We start from the raw sequence: 16,538 nt of genomic DNA on the forward strand, positions 1-16,538 counted from the left end.
GTGAAGGGGACGAACCTGCAGATCCCAAACAGCAGGCTCCACGTGACACAGGACAACAGGATATCCGAGAGGAGCCCCACTGAGGGCCCGTCATTGGTGGTGTAGCAGAACCCAGAGGCCTCCAGCCAGACCAATGACTCATGGCAATGAACACTTGCAAGTAAAGATGAATGGACTTAAGGGTAAACTGCGACTCAACAGGCCGCACTACAGCTTCCACGATAAGTTTTTCTTACTTTTTGTCTTTTTGTTTTGATGTTTGGTTTGGTTTTTGCGTTTTCTTTCAAATTTGGTTTTGATTTAGGGGGGAGGTTGCAAGGGCAGAGGATGGATTCGAGGGGACGGGGACAGGGAGATAAGTGGGTTTGGAATGCATGATGTGAAATCCACAAAGAATCAATAAGTTAAAAAAAAGGACAATCTATTATATTGTACATATATGTTCGCTCTGACTTTTGTGTTAGCCATTTGTTACTTTCGTACGCAGGTTTTTCCTGTGTGAACTTACAGTTGCTCTTACTGTCCTGTTTACCTTGACACGAGCTGGAGTTATCTGGGAAGAGGAATTTCTATTGAAAAACACCTCCATCAGATTGGTCTGTATGCAAGTCTGTGAGGTATTTTCTTGTTTTATGAGTGGGTGGGAGGACCCAGCCACTGTGGGCAGTGCCATCCCTAGGCAGGTGGTCCTGGGAGGTATAAAGAAGGAGGTTGGCTGTAAGCCTGAGGAGCAAGCCAATAAGCAACGTTCCTCTATGGCTTCTGCTTCAGATTCTGCCGAGGTTCTGCTCCTGAGTTCCTGCCATGATAGACTGTAACCATGAGATGAAATAAGCCCTTTTTTCTTCCCCAAGTTGCTGTTGGTTAGTCTTTTTTTTTTTTTTTTTTTTTTTTTGGTTTTTCGAGACAGGGTTTCTCTGTGTAGCTTTGCGACTTTCCTGGAACTCACTTGGTAGCCCAGGCTGGCCTCGAACTCACAGAGATCCGCCTGCCTCTGCCTCCCGAGTGCTGGGATTAAAGGCGTGCGCCACCGCTGCCAGCCAAGGTTAGTCTTTACCATAGACGATAGAGAGGATACTAGAACACTTACCTTCTCTTTTTCACTGCTCTCGACCTGTCCTTAACTGAAACTTCAAACCTAGTCATAGGCTGCACAGAATGAAGGAAAGCAGTTTGAGCATTCTCAGATTGGATTGGGCTTTCCGCTTCCTGTAGCAACTTCCTCAGAAGAAGGAAACGCATTATGGTTGTCACAGTTCCGAGGAGCACAGCACACATGACTGGACACTCGGGATGGATGCACACGGGATGGACTAGGGACCTGACCAAAATATAACCAGAGACGAGGCTTTGCTGTGATTCCTGCTTCTCTGTGTAGCCGCTGTCCAGAGCGCTTGCTATTTGTTGATGTGGACTGCCACACTTCCGGAAACTCTGGCAGTTACAGTGGGACTGTAAGGGCAGTGCTTGCCAACGTGGAGATATTGAAGCAGATTTATGATCCTCTTTGTGGAAGCTTCAGCAGCCAATGCTCAGAAGGCTTGAGAGTCAGCTAACTTGGTAAAATGTTTGCCACCCAAATGTGAGGACTTGAATTTGATCCTCAGCATCCCTGTAAAAAGCTGGAGGATCAAAGCGAGAGCAAGGTAGTAGTTGTATTTCAAGAGATAGCGCCTGAGAACTTCTTTTAATGGATGAATCCATCAAGCCGTCTGTTTACAAGCCAGTGGTGGCACATAACTGTAATCCCAGCACTAGGCAAGTGGAGGAAGGGCAAATTCAAGACCAGTTTCAGCTGCATAGCCAAGTCAAGGTTAACCTGGGCTACATGGAACCCTGTCTCAAAATGAAATAATAAAACCATGTTTAAAAGTGCTAAAAACTCTAAACAAGTTAAGCAGAAAACACAGTATTTCTCTGCTTTCCACACTAAAACTATGGAGAAGAGAAGTGAACTCTAAAGTGAGCAAGAAAGGTAAACAGACAGGACAACATTGAAATGTAAATTGTTTTAGCAATCATATTCCTCGATTTAATTTTTCCTTAATTCTTTACGGAAACATAGGGGACATTGGACATATAGTTTAAACACTTGACAATTCCTTTCTGAACTGTGTCTTTTAATACTGACAAACAAGGTGGTTCTTTTTGATTGTTATAAAGCTTCTTCCACTATGCAGATGTCAATAATTCATGGAGATATTCATCAATTGATATGGATAAAGTAAGCATGACTAAACCTCTACAGTAAAACCCCAAACAATCTTCAATATCAATTTAGCATTCATTATGCATGACATCTTGCTAAGTGTTTATCATACATTATTAGTTGATGTTTAATTTATAAATTATTTCTAATTTTTATTCATAACTATGGCATGACTATGCATCTAAAATGATCTAAAGGCACACAACATGTTCATATGAAACAGTTCTGTGGTTATTTATAAAAGTATGTATATTTTGCACTATTACTGAAAATATTTTATGACCTGAATTTCTGAAATAAGTATTATTTACTTACATTTTGATTGGTACTACCAGAATATCGCATATAAATTTGTACACACACAAATTTACGTCTTAGTCAAGTGCTATTTTCCGTCCAGAATGTTTAGCCTGTGCATCTCTTGAGAGTCTTCAGTGGTTTTGCTCTGGGAGTGGCTGTGGGTACCACTTCCGACAGAGGAGACTCAAGGAGGCCTGCTAAAAGGTCTGTTCTGGTGTAAAGGCTCAGCCTCAAAACCCTGGACTTTTCTCTTTTGGCAAACTGAATGCAGCACCTGGAGCTGTTGGGGCCATTTCTCTGTCATAGAACAGTAAGTGTGAACAATCGTATGCCACATTCTGGAGTAGAAGAGCAGGAAGGTCGTCAAACAGTAGCTGATACAAACCCCACAGTGTCTATCCTCACAGATGTTGTTTTTACAACAAACACCTTTTTCTAGTCCACAGTTAGTTAGATTTCCTATTCATGCAGACAAAGCTATGTTCTACAACCTTGTACTAATACCACTTAACCTACTTAATAGCCTTTTAAGAGAACATTCATTTTCCCACACTGTGGGTGACACTGGCTATTACTAAGCCTTTTAGTTTTTCCCCAATTTAGGACAAATATTATATTCCACTGCTTTTCATTTTTTGCTGTTGATGATGCTGATCCACTTTCCATAGCCTTATGTAATTCTTGTTTGAATTCAATGACTCATATCTGTTGCTCCTTTGCTATTGAGTTGTTTTCAGGGTCTAGCAAGCACTTGAATTTTTGAGAATTAACTATATTTTTGTCTCTTTCCAGCAGCATTAAGCATATGGTCATTCAATTGTTTATTGGCACCTCTACCAGACAGAAGGTTGAAGAAGAAAGAGGATGTGAACTCTTGTCCACTCATCTGTGGTCTGGAGGCACAGTTCCTGCCTCCTCATGTACTGCTAGGGCATTTTTTAGTTCTTGCTGTAAGGTAGAATTGCTTCTCACTGGAAATGGTTCTTATGCAATCCAAGTACAAAAACTCACATAAAGGGAATGAAAATTGCAAGGAAAATAAGCCATTCCTCTACAGAGTAAACAAAAAGTGTGTATGACTATGTTTGTTCTAGCAACAGACATGTTTGAAAACAATTCAAGATTTTTTATTGTAGTGCTTTCTAGTATGGCTGAATGTTTAAAATGATTATACAATGCAGTCACAAGCTAAAGAAATTTCTTGAATAAATTATAAGGCTGGTAGCCATATATATTTATAGACCTTAGTTTTTGTTTTATCAGTTAATAATATTCATGGTGTAATGTATGTAAAAATTAGCTACAATAGGGGATAGAGAGATGGTTCAGTGGTTAGGAATACTTGCTTTTGCAGAGGACCCAAGTTCATTTCTAGGACCCACATATTGGCTCATAACAATTTGTAACTCCAGCTCCAGGGGATTTGATCCCCTCTTTTGACCTTTTATGAACATAAAAAATAATCAATCTTTTATAAAAACTATAATAAAAGCCCTACTTTTTGCTTCATTGCATTTATTCTGTGAGGTGCTTAAATTCTACTACCTTTCCTAGGTTTAATCAAGAACAAACCTATTGTACACTCAATTCATTCTTAATTGATTCCAAGTTCTTTTTTCATGGTCATATTCAGTATTATCTCAATACTATCAGCCTGTTATCAAAATTGTATCTGCAATAAAATCTATATTTGTATTTGTATTAGTTATTGCTAATACAAATTGCTCTGGTAAAGCACCACAATTAAGGCAACTTATGGACGGAAGAGTTTATTTGGGCTCACAGTTTGTCTAAGCCAATATTCTATTGCTATGAACAGACACCACAACCATGGCAAGTCTTATAAAGGAAAGCATTTAAATTGCGGATTGCTTATAGTTTCAGAGGTTCAGTCCATAATCTTCATGATGGGGAGCATGGTGGCATGCAGGCAGACATGGTGCTGGAGAAGTAGCTGAGAGTTCTACATCTGGATCCACAGGCAGCAGGAAGAAAGAAAGCTACTGGGCCAGGCTTGGGCTTTTGAAACCTCAAAGTCCACCCTCAATGACACACTTCCTCCCAAAGGCCTCACCTGCTCCAACAAGGCCACACTGTTTAATCCCTCACAAGTAGCACCCCTTCCTGATGAGTAAGCATTCAAACAAAGGAGTTTATGGGGGCCATTCCTACTCAAACCACCACAGCTCGCAGAGATAAGAGTCATGGCAGGGAGAGTTGACAACAAGCAGCAGATGATGACAGGAACAGGAAACTGAGGGCTCGCATCTTGAACTACAGGCGCAAACCAGAGTGAGTTGGCTAGAAGTGGCTCAAGTCTTTAAACTCTCAATGACCACTCCCAGTGACATACTTTCTCCAACAACACACCCAAACAGCATCACCAACTGGGGACCAAGTATTCAAATGCTCAGTTCTGTGGAGGACATCTCATTCAAATAACCACAGTATCTCAATATCTGTCTGTCTGTCTGTCTGTCATCTGTCTGTCCGTCTGTCTGTCTATCTTGTATTATCTAGCTCTTTCTTCCTATTATCATTTGTCATTACTCTTCATTACTAGTAAACCATTCATTTGAGTAGATTTTTTTTGTTAAACATGTGAAAATATGGCAGTTTGAGTTGTATAAAAATCTATATGCTGGATGGGAACAGATGCAGAGATCCACAGCCAGATAATATGTGGAGAGAGAGAGTCTAAATTGGATGAGTCCATCAGAGCTCCTCCTCTCAGAGCTTAGGGAATCTTACTGAAGAAGAGGCAGAATGACTGTAATAGTCAGGAGGATGGAGAACACCCGGGGAACATGGCCTCTGAATCAACTGAAAAAGGTGCATGTGAACTAACAGAGAAGGAAGCAGCAAGCACAGGACCACATGGGTCTGCACCAGGTCCGCTGGGTATCTAGTGTAGCTATTAGCATAGCATTTTTATGGAGCTCCTGTCTATGAGTGGGTCTCTGACTCTTTTGCCTGCTCTCAAGGCTCTTTTCCTCCTGTTGGGTTGCCATGTCCAACTTCAGTATGAAAGTTTTTGTTTCATCTTATTTTATTTTGATTGTTATTTCTTAGAAGCCTGTGGTGGTATCGTGTTCCCCAAAATATTGTGCACCCCAATAAACTTATCTGGGGTCAGAGACAAGACAGCCACTAGATACAAAGGCTAGAAAATGGTGGCACTCACAGCTTTAATCCTAGCACTCCAGAGGTAGAAATCCCTCTGGATCTCTGTGAGTTCAAGGCCACATTGGAAACAGCCAGGCATGATGACTCATCACGCCTTTAATCCCAGAAAGCAGAAAGGTATATAAGGCGTGAGGACCAGAAACTAGAAGCATTTGGCTGGTTAAGCTTTTAGGTTTTGAGCAGCACAGTTCAGCTGAGAGCCATTGGGATGAGGACACAGAGGCTTCCAGTCTGAGAAAACAAGATCAGCTGAGAAGCTGGCCAGGTGAGGAAGCTGTGGCTTGTTCTGTCTTTCTGATCTTCCAGTGTTTACCCCAATACTTGGCTTTGGGTTTGATTTTTATTAATAATACTCTTTAAGATTCCTGCTACAGAAGCCTGTTCTTTCCTAATGACAGATAGAAAGGGAGTGGATCTGGAGGGAGAGGAGGTAGGAGGTACTCGAAGGAGTAGAGGGAGGGGAAGCTATAATCAGGATATAGTGTATGAGAAAAGAATCAATTTTAAATAAAAGAAAAAATCTATATTCTGGTACACACACACACACACACACACACACACACACACACACACACACAGGTATATATCCAAATCTGTGGCAACTATTACCCAAAATTATTCTGAATTTAAAAGGTATTCCCTCTATTCAGGTTTTTAAAAATTCCTTTATACAATGTTATTTCCTAGTATTTTAAGTAGCAAAGTTTGGATTGAAAGAAAGTGAATTTTTTCCAGACAGTTTCAATTACAATTATCCTCAAGACAAGAATTGAAATGGTGTGCTTGATTATAATGTCTGATATCAATGCATTAACCATCTGCCTTATTTAACAACTCAGAATCATTTTAATTGATACTTAAAAATTCTATACTGGAAATCTCAGTACTTTTAGATCCTGGGAAATGTGTCTTCCTAATATTGACCTCTTTCTTCTTTTAGTGTTTGATCTTCCATTTCCAGAATTTGATACATAATGATGTCATTATTATACATTTAAAAATTTGTTTATGATAACAATGTTAGAAATCATGTATTTTGTAATTCAATGTGATTCCTTTATTTATAATTATTGGTAAATATATTCCTATTCTTATTTAACTAATAGTTTATGTTAATTATTAGGGTTTTTGACATTAAATTGTTTCAGGAGAGTTTTTTTATTTTGTAATGTAAGGGGAGGGGATATAGCTCAGTTAGTAGAATACTTTCATTGTATGCATGAAGTCCTGAGTTAAAATCCCAAGTGCCCCCCATCACATAATAATAATGTTATGCTTTGAGTTTAAACACTTTACAAACTTATGTTGTTGATACTTGAGATTAAGAAATAAAGAAATTATTTTTATGCTTTAAAATTGTTGATTTCAGCCAGGCAGTGGTGGCGCACACCTTTAATCCCAGCACTCGGGAGGCAGAGCCAGGAGGATCTCTGTGAGTTCGAGGCCAGCCTGGGCTACCAAGTGAGTTCCAGGAAAGGTGCAAAGCTACACAGAGAAACCCTGTCTTGAAAAACCAAAAAAAAAAAAAAGGTGATTTCTTTGATATCCTTTACAATCTATTTTCAGGAAATATTAAAAGAAGGTGTAAGTGCTACGCCAGAGACATGTGTGGACATGGTAGGGTTCTCCTAATTTGTCAGAATTTACTGAATTACATTAAATTCTCAAGCTATGTTATTTTCCTGGGCTACAATTTTTCAGGTAATCCTGATTTCCCTTGATATCTGGCCATTGGCTAACACAAGTTCTTCTTTGTCAATCTTTGCAGCTAATGATGACTCTCAAATCACACATTACATATCACAGGGTAATTTTATCTGTTTGTATGATAGGGTTAAAGGGGCAACAGCAGGGTTCAGGAAGATCCAAGATGCCTTCCTGGAGGCAGGACAAAGAGCTGATCCAGATGTTGAGCACTGGGGCATCAGTTAGGTAAGATTATGAATGAATCGAGTTGGGAAGTTGCTAGAGTCACTGCAGAGTCATGACCCAGGGTCTTAGATTTGAGCTGGACCTTGGGGTTCAGTTGAATCATAGAGATGATGGTACAGACCTTGGAGGTCATAGAGGCATGGCTCAGGACATCAGGAACATGAAAGCAAGTGTGGGACTGGGTCTGGGCAGACAAATGGATGGCAACTTGAGTAGGCTGCATCAGCAGTGGAGATTAAGCTGAGCTGAAGCCCTAGGGAGAGTTGGGCATTCTCTTCTTGTCACTTCTTTGAGGCACACACCAGCTAGTCAAAATCCCAGTCAGTGGGAGTTGCTGTAGTGTTGGCTGTCCTCTTCTTTTGGGAGTTTGGGGGAGGGTGTCTCACCTGTCCCCAGAATGGTGGTTTTGGAGAGTTCTCAGGCTTCTTTAATTTTTATGGCATTTTAATATACCCATTTGTCCAAGTCTATTTTGATAAGTTTATAGGGGAAATAGTTATTTATAAATCTGTTCCTTCTGTGTGGTATAGAACATGTAATAGTGTTTATCCTCCCTTGCATTTGCACTCACAGTGGAGATAAACACTGTTTGTAAAACGGAGTCACCAAGGAAAGGGACAACCTGAAGGCCCCTGTTCTTCCCAGAGTGGTTCAGAGCAGGTCACAGCCTGATCTCAACTGTGTGAGTGATGAACCATGTATGTGTTATAAATATACTCACAAACATATTTGTTGATTGCAGATTTATTACCTAAATGTGTTTTGGTTAAAATCAAGTCTATATCCGTGCATGTGCACATGTATACACATGTGTAGTATAGAGCCAGAGAACAACATTGAATGTTTTTCTTCAGTTGTCATACAGCTCAATTTTGAGAGAAGGTCACTCATTGGCCTGAAACTTACCGAGTAGCATGACTCCATCTCTCTAGCCTTGGGCATACATATGTGCACCACCACCACATCCAGCTTGTTATGTGGGTTTTGGAAGATAGAACTCAGGTCCTCATGTGGCGCAGCAGGTATTTCCTGACTGAACCATCATCACTCAGTCCCCAAAACTGGTTTTTGAGACTCTAAAAGCAAATATGACTTTATTTGAAGCCATCCGTTATGTATTATACATATGGATTTAGACCTGAAATTGAAGGAAGAAGTCCATGCTGATCTTGCTGTACTCACATGTTAAAGATTGTTGGTTTGTCTCTTCTAGAGGATGAGATTGGGCCTATCCCATGGTACGGCAGGGACCATGAGATAGCAAACACTTTGCAAGGTGTAGATTCAGAAGTATCTTGCTGTTATTCCCACTTAGAGGTCCAAGCAAGGCACAGGGAATGGAAAAGAATTCCATATTAATAGTAGAAACTCAAAAATCACTTGGCAAAATCTGTACATATAATGAGGGGTAGAGTTTTGGGTCCACAATCCAGTCAATGTATCCTGTTAAACAATAAGCCTCATTCTTACATGTCAGCTAAGCTCTGCATTTACAGAAATTCTTTCAATTGAACCTTGTCTCTCATACCAATCAGAAACACTAATGATTCACTTTTAAAGCCATTGATGACTGCAATATGGCATAAAATTTTTATTAAATATTTGGAGTCGGATTAATAAAATACCATTGAAAAATACAAAATTGATGATAAAACCCAATATAAGTGGACCTTACCAGTGACAAGCTTATTTGAAATTGATACATTGGATGATAATTAATATGCAGCAAGCCACTAAGTAGTATTCAGCATGATGCTGTGATTCTTATGTTTTAATGTTCCTGTTAGCATCCTGATCTCCTATAACAATGGCCTGATTTTGCTATAGCCTTGGGTCTGCAGGAAGTAGCTCATTCAGTTTGGAAGACAAGAAAATGCACATCTTTCTTTTAAGACATTTTAATCTTTTGATTTGCATTATTCTGGAGGAGGCAGGCTGGTGGGAGATAGAACTAGTGGAACTAGAAAACTCTTCTAATAGAGATGCCAAAAGAAGTGAAAATTGATGCTTCTTTTATTTTGATATCTAAATTTGTGATGGAAGACAGGCAGTCATAGAGTCATGGAATTATAGGACATTTTGGTTTCAGAAACCTTGAGAGTTGTTCTATGATGTAAGCTTACAAAGGTTCTAGAGTTCTTGCAAGCTTTTCATAGAATCATGACATTATGGAGTTAGAATAGATTTTATAGCCCCTCACCAAAAGCTCAGAGGCCAGCATAGAATCTTTCACCAAGCACCATTGTTAATGACAATTGGCCTTGCCTGGAACTTTTCCAGTGATGGGGCGCTCTTATCTATAAGATGACAGACTGTTCAGTAAACACAATGATGAGTGCAGATTCCAGCAATCTGCTCTCCCCTCCAACAGTATTCCCTGCTCCATCCTAGTACTGTACGTCCCATAGTGAGCAACTAATATGCTCACTCTTCCCACACAGCAGTCATATTTCTGTGGCTTGTTTTATTCTGTCTTATTTCTTGTGCTCATCATGACCCATTTGTTCTTTCAATCCCCATAATCTGGGGTTTCTGTATCTATCTGACAACAGCACTCAATATTCATTCTTTTATATTAGTAGTATTATTTATGGAGAACTATAGATATGAACACCATGATCCAATGAAGGCCTATGTAGCATGAAATTATGAAAATTATGCCTTTCCAATGACCTAATAGTTAACTGAGAACTAATAGTTATCTGAGTAACTATAGAGAATAACTAGTGATATCACTTTTTAGAAAAAGAAATTGAGATCCAGTGGAATTATGCAACTTACCAAAGAGCTATCACATAACTGAGTGGCAAAATCAAAGTGAAAATAAGATTACTAGAAATGCAAAATTCAGGTGAAAAAATCCCAATGGTGAACACACTTTAAAATATCCCTTGTTGGCTATTGGAACAGAGCCTAAAGGGACCAACATCAACTACAGTTAACTTCTGTCTTCCTATTTGTCTTCCCAAGAACTTCACATTATCATCCAACCAAATCATTAGATTGGTACTCAAAAGTGAGTACCATACCAATATACCTGTTTTATACATGAAGAAACTGGGGAAGAAGTTAGCTTCTCATACTTCTTGCTAGTTGCAATGACAGCTGAGGTTCAAGAGAATTGCTTTCCAACTTGAGGGTGCATAGGAAGCAGGTGGTTTTAGTTTCCAACAACACATCTGGATGCTGAAGCAGAACATTTTCAGTTAAAGATTCTTGGCATAAAGATAAACATATAGGTCAAGGGAAACAGGTCAAAAGTCAGGACATAGGAGACTTTTGCATTTGGAGTTGGTTGACTTTCAGAAAATATTTCCAGGCAGCTCATGGAAAACCGAATTAGCCTTTTCAGTGAATGATGGCAGAACAATTAGGCACACTATAAAAAGATTAATCTCCAAATTACCTGACAACACATACGGAATTAACTAGAAAGAGAACATTCACATACGCGTGAAAGCTGAAAGTTTGGGAACTTCAAAAGCAAGCATAAGAGCATTTTCTCTCGTGGGAGGAAAATAGTTCTTAAATATGACGCACAAACTACAAATCTTAAAAGGAAAATAATGGTACATGGCATTCCACTAAAGTGACAGTGTGCTCTTCAAGATACACTTAGGCAAATGAACAGTCAAGTCACAGGCTGGGGAAAACACTCACAATACATATGTCTGACAAAAGACTCTTTGGTAGCACATTTTAACTAACTCTTCTAAAGTCAATAATAAGTTTGTGAACACCCTGGACAAAATGGGAAAATAGTTTTGAACATGTTTCACAAAAAATGGAGATACAGATGGTCCAAGTAACAAGCAATGATGCTTCAGCTCACGTTGGTGGAACACAGTGGAAGTGACCCCATTCCTTAGCAGCAGGAAGGCCTAAAGAGCCTGGCAATAGCAAATGCTGGCAAGAAGGGAGAACTGAAGTTGCTATTTATTGTGTCTAGGAGTGGTACGACATCATCAGAAAAAAGTTTGTCATTTTTAATGATATTATGTATTCATATACAAAGCTTCTCAGAAATTTCACCTTGGAAGTGTTCGCTAAAGAATAATTACAACATATATATTCACTGAGAAGTTTTTGTGCAAATGTAACCAGAGCCAGTTTTATTTTATAGTAATTAAAAACAACTAAAATTTCTATCATCAGCTTATAAAATTAGTTTCTGTGTATCCTCAAGGTAATATTTCTCAACAATAACAAACAATTGATATATGCATCATCATGTTTCAATCTCAAAAAAATCATTGTCAAAGAAAAGAAAATAGATAAGATGATTTGATTCAATTTTCAAGAAAATTTAGAAAGTTCTGGGATGATCTACAGTGGCAAAATGGTGAGAAATGGTTGCTGGGAGGAAGGTAAATGCACTTGACTATAAACACTCAATCACAGTAATTTTCAAGTCCATATTTTGAAAATTATTATTGTAATTCAATTTCCTTTTTTAGCAGGAATGTGGGATATGTTTACTGCTATTTGTGAGGGTCTCAGAAAATGGGTGGGAGATAAATGAGACCCCCCAAGGCCACTCATTTAGGCCTTAAGCTTGGTTCATTACTATTTTAACAACATATCTCTATATAAAAAGGAATTTTTCCTCAGTGTCTGCAAATTCAATGTCTGAATTTCATTTATCAGCTGATGAGAGGGTTCAGCCAGAGTCCAGAGTGGGGGGCTCCTTTCCCTCAACTCACCATAATTTCTCTGTCTTCCTACTTGTTTTTAGAGACTTCTGTACAATGAATTTTTAATCCATTCACCCCTTTCTCAACTCTTCCTAGACAGAACCTGTCTTCCCCATTCACCAAACTTTGTCCCCACCCCCCCACCCCCCCACCCCCGCTTCAATCTATCCAGACCAATTTGTGCTGCCCAAGTGTTCTTGGATGTGTGGCTTCCATGGGAGTGTAGTTGACTTACTGGAGGCTGGACTCTAAGGGAAAACTACCTGTCTCTCAAGGGATGGGATTTCAAAACCAACTCCCCTCTCCATGCGAGAATTAGGGCTTGTGTAGGTCTTGCACAGGTCTTGTGTGTGCTGTCACAACCACTGTGAGTTCATATGTGCAGCAGCTGTGTCCAGAAGAGACTGTTGCATTTCCATCATCCATCACCACTGGCTTACACATTTCCCATCCCCTCTTCCACAATGATTCCTGAGTGTTGGGAGGAGGGCATGGGGTATATATATTCCATTTAGAATGAAGTATTCTGCTGTCGCTGATTGTCTGTGTCTTGGCAACTTGTGAGTCTCTGAATTAGTTACTGCAAAAAGATGATTCTCAGTTAAGGGTTGAGAGATGCATTAATCTATTTGTATAATGATAAGTCACTAGGAATCGGTTATTTAATACTATGTCCATTTAGCAAAATAATAGTAATAGGTTCTCCCTTAGGCCTATGACCTGTCTACCTATAAATTCATACTGATAATGGTGCCAGGTGTGGCTGTTATCTTGTGAAATAGGACTTAAATCCAATCAGAAAGTGGGTGATTATTCCATGATGTTTGCTCCATTACTGTACCAGTGGGCAAATCTTGCCAAGTCTGTCACTTTGTAGCTCACAGTGTTCACAACATGGTAAGGTAGCTGTGACTTTTCTCCTCTGGTAGCTTTTATAGGACCTTATAGCACCATGGAAAACAAGAGTAGGGATGAAGCTTTGGGGTCAGCATCACTTTGAATTCTTCATCTTCTGTGACTCAAGTATGTGATGTCTTAACTAATACAATCTTATGTCAAGTTATGGAGGGTGATAAGAGCATTGGCAATAGTCTGTACTATTTGGGATCTATGGGCACTCATTGGCCAATAAATCCAAAAGAAAGCAACCCATTCCTGGCACTGGTATTTTTATTTGTTAGCCTCTGATGTCTAGTAGGGGCATCGTTGCACAGTTATAGGGTAACTCAATTTTAACCCTTTTGATACACACACACACACACACAGTATACACATACATACGGGAGCTTCTACAGAACTAGGTTTCCACATGACTTTTTCAAAAGGTCTTTAGTGGTACTTATCCCTCCCCATTTTCCCTCCTCTACCCCCTCCTGCCCACCTCCACTTAACCATTTCTGTTCCCTTTTAAACCTTTATGCCTGTGACTTATATCTCCCTTTCTTGAAAGCCTTCCCATGGACCCTTAGTGATTTCTTGACTTCTTTTGGCACTATAAACAAAACCCACATATTTGAAGATTCAAAGCTAACATCCATAAATGAGAGAAAGCATGCAGCCTCTGTCTTTCTGGTTCTGGCTGACCTCACTTAGAATGATGGTTTCTCATACTAAGAAAGAGAACAACGATGTACAAATTAGGTTGCCCTGTAGTTGGAGAAAACAAACATCAAAAGTAAGATGAGCAGCCTTTATTTTTCTTATTTATATAGAAGAAAATATTGTATTTTATTTATGTCACACTGTTGGTTATTTATAGTGTGTAGATTTTTGCTTGGCTAAATAATGCCGGAACAAACTTTTATATATATGGACCCTAAGACTATACTTTGAATCATTTCCAGAGAAGTATTCTAGGTCAAGGCAAGTGCTATTGCTGTCATGTTCTTTCCATGTATTGTAAAAGTTGTCCCCAGTGTGGGCAAATAGCTCTGTCACTCGTGGGGCTATACTGTGACCCTTGCTGTTCCCTTACTATCACCGCCCACACTGAACCACTCTTTCTAAATGCAAAGTTCATTTTAATTTTTATTTACTTTATAACCATTTAAATCAAATACTTTATTAAACTATATCCATAATTGTGACTCTATAAATTCCATTCCTGCTCTTTGGGCATTTTACTGTTAGACTTTTTAAATTTTTAATTTAATTTAATTTTTATCTTATTTATGTCTTTATTTTTGGTTTTATGAGGCAGGGATTCTCTGGGTAGCTTTGGATGTCCTGGAACTCACTCTGTAGGTCAGACTTTTCTTGAATTCTGGGATCCACTTGTCTCTGCCTCCCAAGTGCTGGAATTAAAGATATGTGCCACCACCTCCAGCTTGACTTTTATTATTTTTTAACAAACTTGTGTGAAGTCTTAAGGAGCTACCTTATGGGTTCATATTTGTTATAAAAATTTTAAACTTTTTTCTATGTACAGACATTTTTGTATTTGTGTTGTCATTTTTTTCTATCTTTCAATATCAATCTGTCTTGAAATAGTTGGTAAACAAACATGAGTTAGAACTTTTTTCTACTGGACACAATACAGTCCAATAGCACCAGGCAGTTCCATTTATAGATACATTTAAAAAATAAAAGAAATAAACCTGGGCTCTAGCAAGGAAAACAGAGAAAACACCACTGGCTCCAGGCTTGAATTCTATTTTAGTAACTTTACAAATAAGAACACATGATACTTGAAGAGAGATGAAATATGGGGATGAAAGAGCCCAAGACAGTGTTTTGATGCATGGCATCCTCTGGAGACAAAGAGCACAGGGAGAAGGTGTAAGAAAACCTTAGCTGCATGACTGGAGACCGGATGCAGAGGGACTCACATGAATGGTGTTAGGGTTCCCCTCACATGGCACGTGGACCTCATCCTAAAGATATCTGGGCGTTGCTTATGTGCCTTTCCCAAAGCTTTGACAAATAATCACAATGAACCCAAACCCTGGTGATTATCAGGCAAACCATTAAATATCGTTAGAACAAGATGGACGTGTTACATCCTCCCAGGACTTAAGTGACCAGGGAGATCTTTGTCATCTGTATGTGAGCTCCGCCTGCTGGCCACAATGAAGCAAAGTGACCCTGGAGCAGTGTTTTAAAGAGAACCATCAATTCATAAACTGGGTGGCATAACTTTTAGAATAATTGGATTTTGTGGAAGTTGCATGGTGGTAATGATACACTATGGAAATTATTTTTTCTTTTAATTTGTCTGGTGATACATTTGAAGAATGACTTCTAAATGGAACAAGAATAAAGAAAAGTTATTCTCATTCATGTTTGTAGAGTAAACAGCCCAATTTAATCTTAAAAGTATATTTTGGAAATGTGTGTTAAACATTAAATTTGACATCCAAATATCACTTTCAGTAATATGAAAGAGGTAAACACACACAAAAAATTAGCAATGTGAGGCATAAGAAGACTTGAGAATCATTGGATTTATGGGGAAAAAAGCAGAATTGTAAGTTAAAGTATAATGTAGGGACAGATTCACTTTGAATCCTGGAGAGAATACATATGTTTTGTGTATTATTGTGAGAATGTATGTTTCTTAATTTTTATCTTGTGGAAAATATGAGAAAAACTATATTAAGCAAGGAAAAACTCACTGTGGTTTATAGTTTTAGAAGTTTCAGATATGATGGCTGACCGACTCTACTCCTTCTGAGCATGTAGTGAGGTCAAGCATGTGAACATCATGATGAAAGGCATGAAGAACAGAATTGCTTTTGGTGGCCAGAATGCAGGGCATGAGCAACAGGAAGGGCCAAGGGACAAGACAGACTCCTCCAAAACACAAACTCAGGGACTCACTTCCTTCAACAGGCTGTAAGTTCTTCAATCCCACAACCTCCTAACAGTTATTCAATGTTCCTACCTAACAATGGAGTCAAACCTTGGTGGGGTCAGAGCATTCCTGTTCTAACTGTCTGGAAATTCTCTCACAGATACACTGGCTAATCTCCTGTGTCTAGCCGGACAATCCAGTTGACAGTCATACTTGACCATCCCAGAGGGTGCCCGTGAGAAACCGGTAGATTAGGCCGTGGTACAATGTAGAATGTCTGTTCTCAAAAGTGTTGTGTAATTAAACGCCTTAGTTTATATTCTAGATTCACTGCTTCCCAACGTGCATGCCAACTTGGGCAAGGTGACTCTCAGCTTCTTTGTCTCTAAATCTAGCATAATGGCAGTACCTTCTTTATAAGGTA

Source organism: Peromyscus leucopus, chromosome 5 (genome assembly GCF_004664715.2).
Source record: "Peromyscus leucopus breed LL Stock chromosome 5, UCI_PerLeu_2.1, whole genome shotgun sequence".
Classification (NCBI taxonomy): Eukaryota; Metazoa; Chordata; class Mammalia; order Rodentia; family Cricetidae; genus Peromyscus; species Peromyscus leucopus.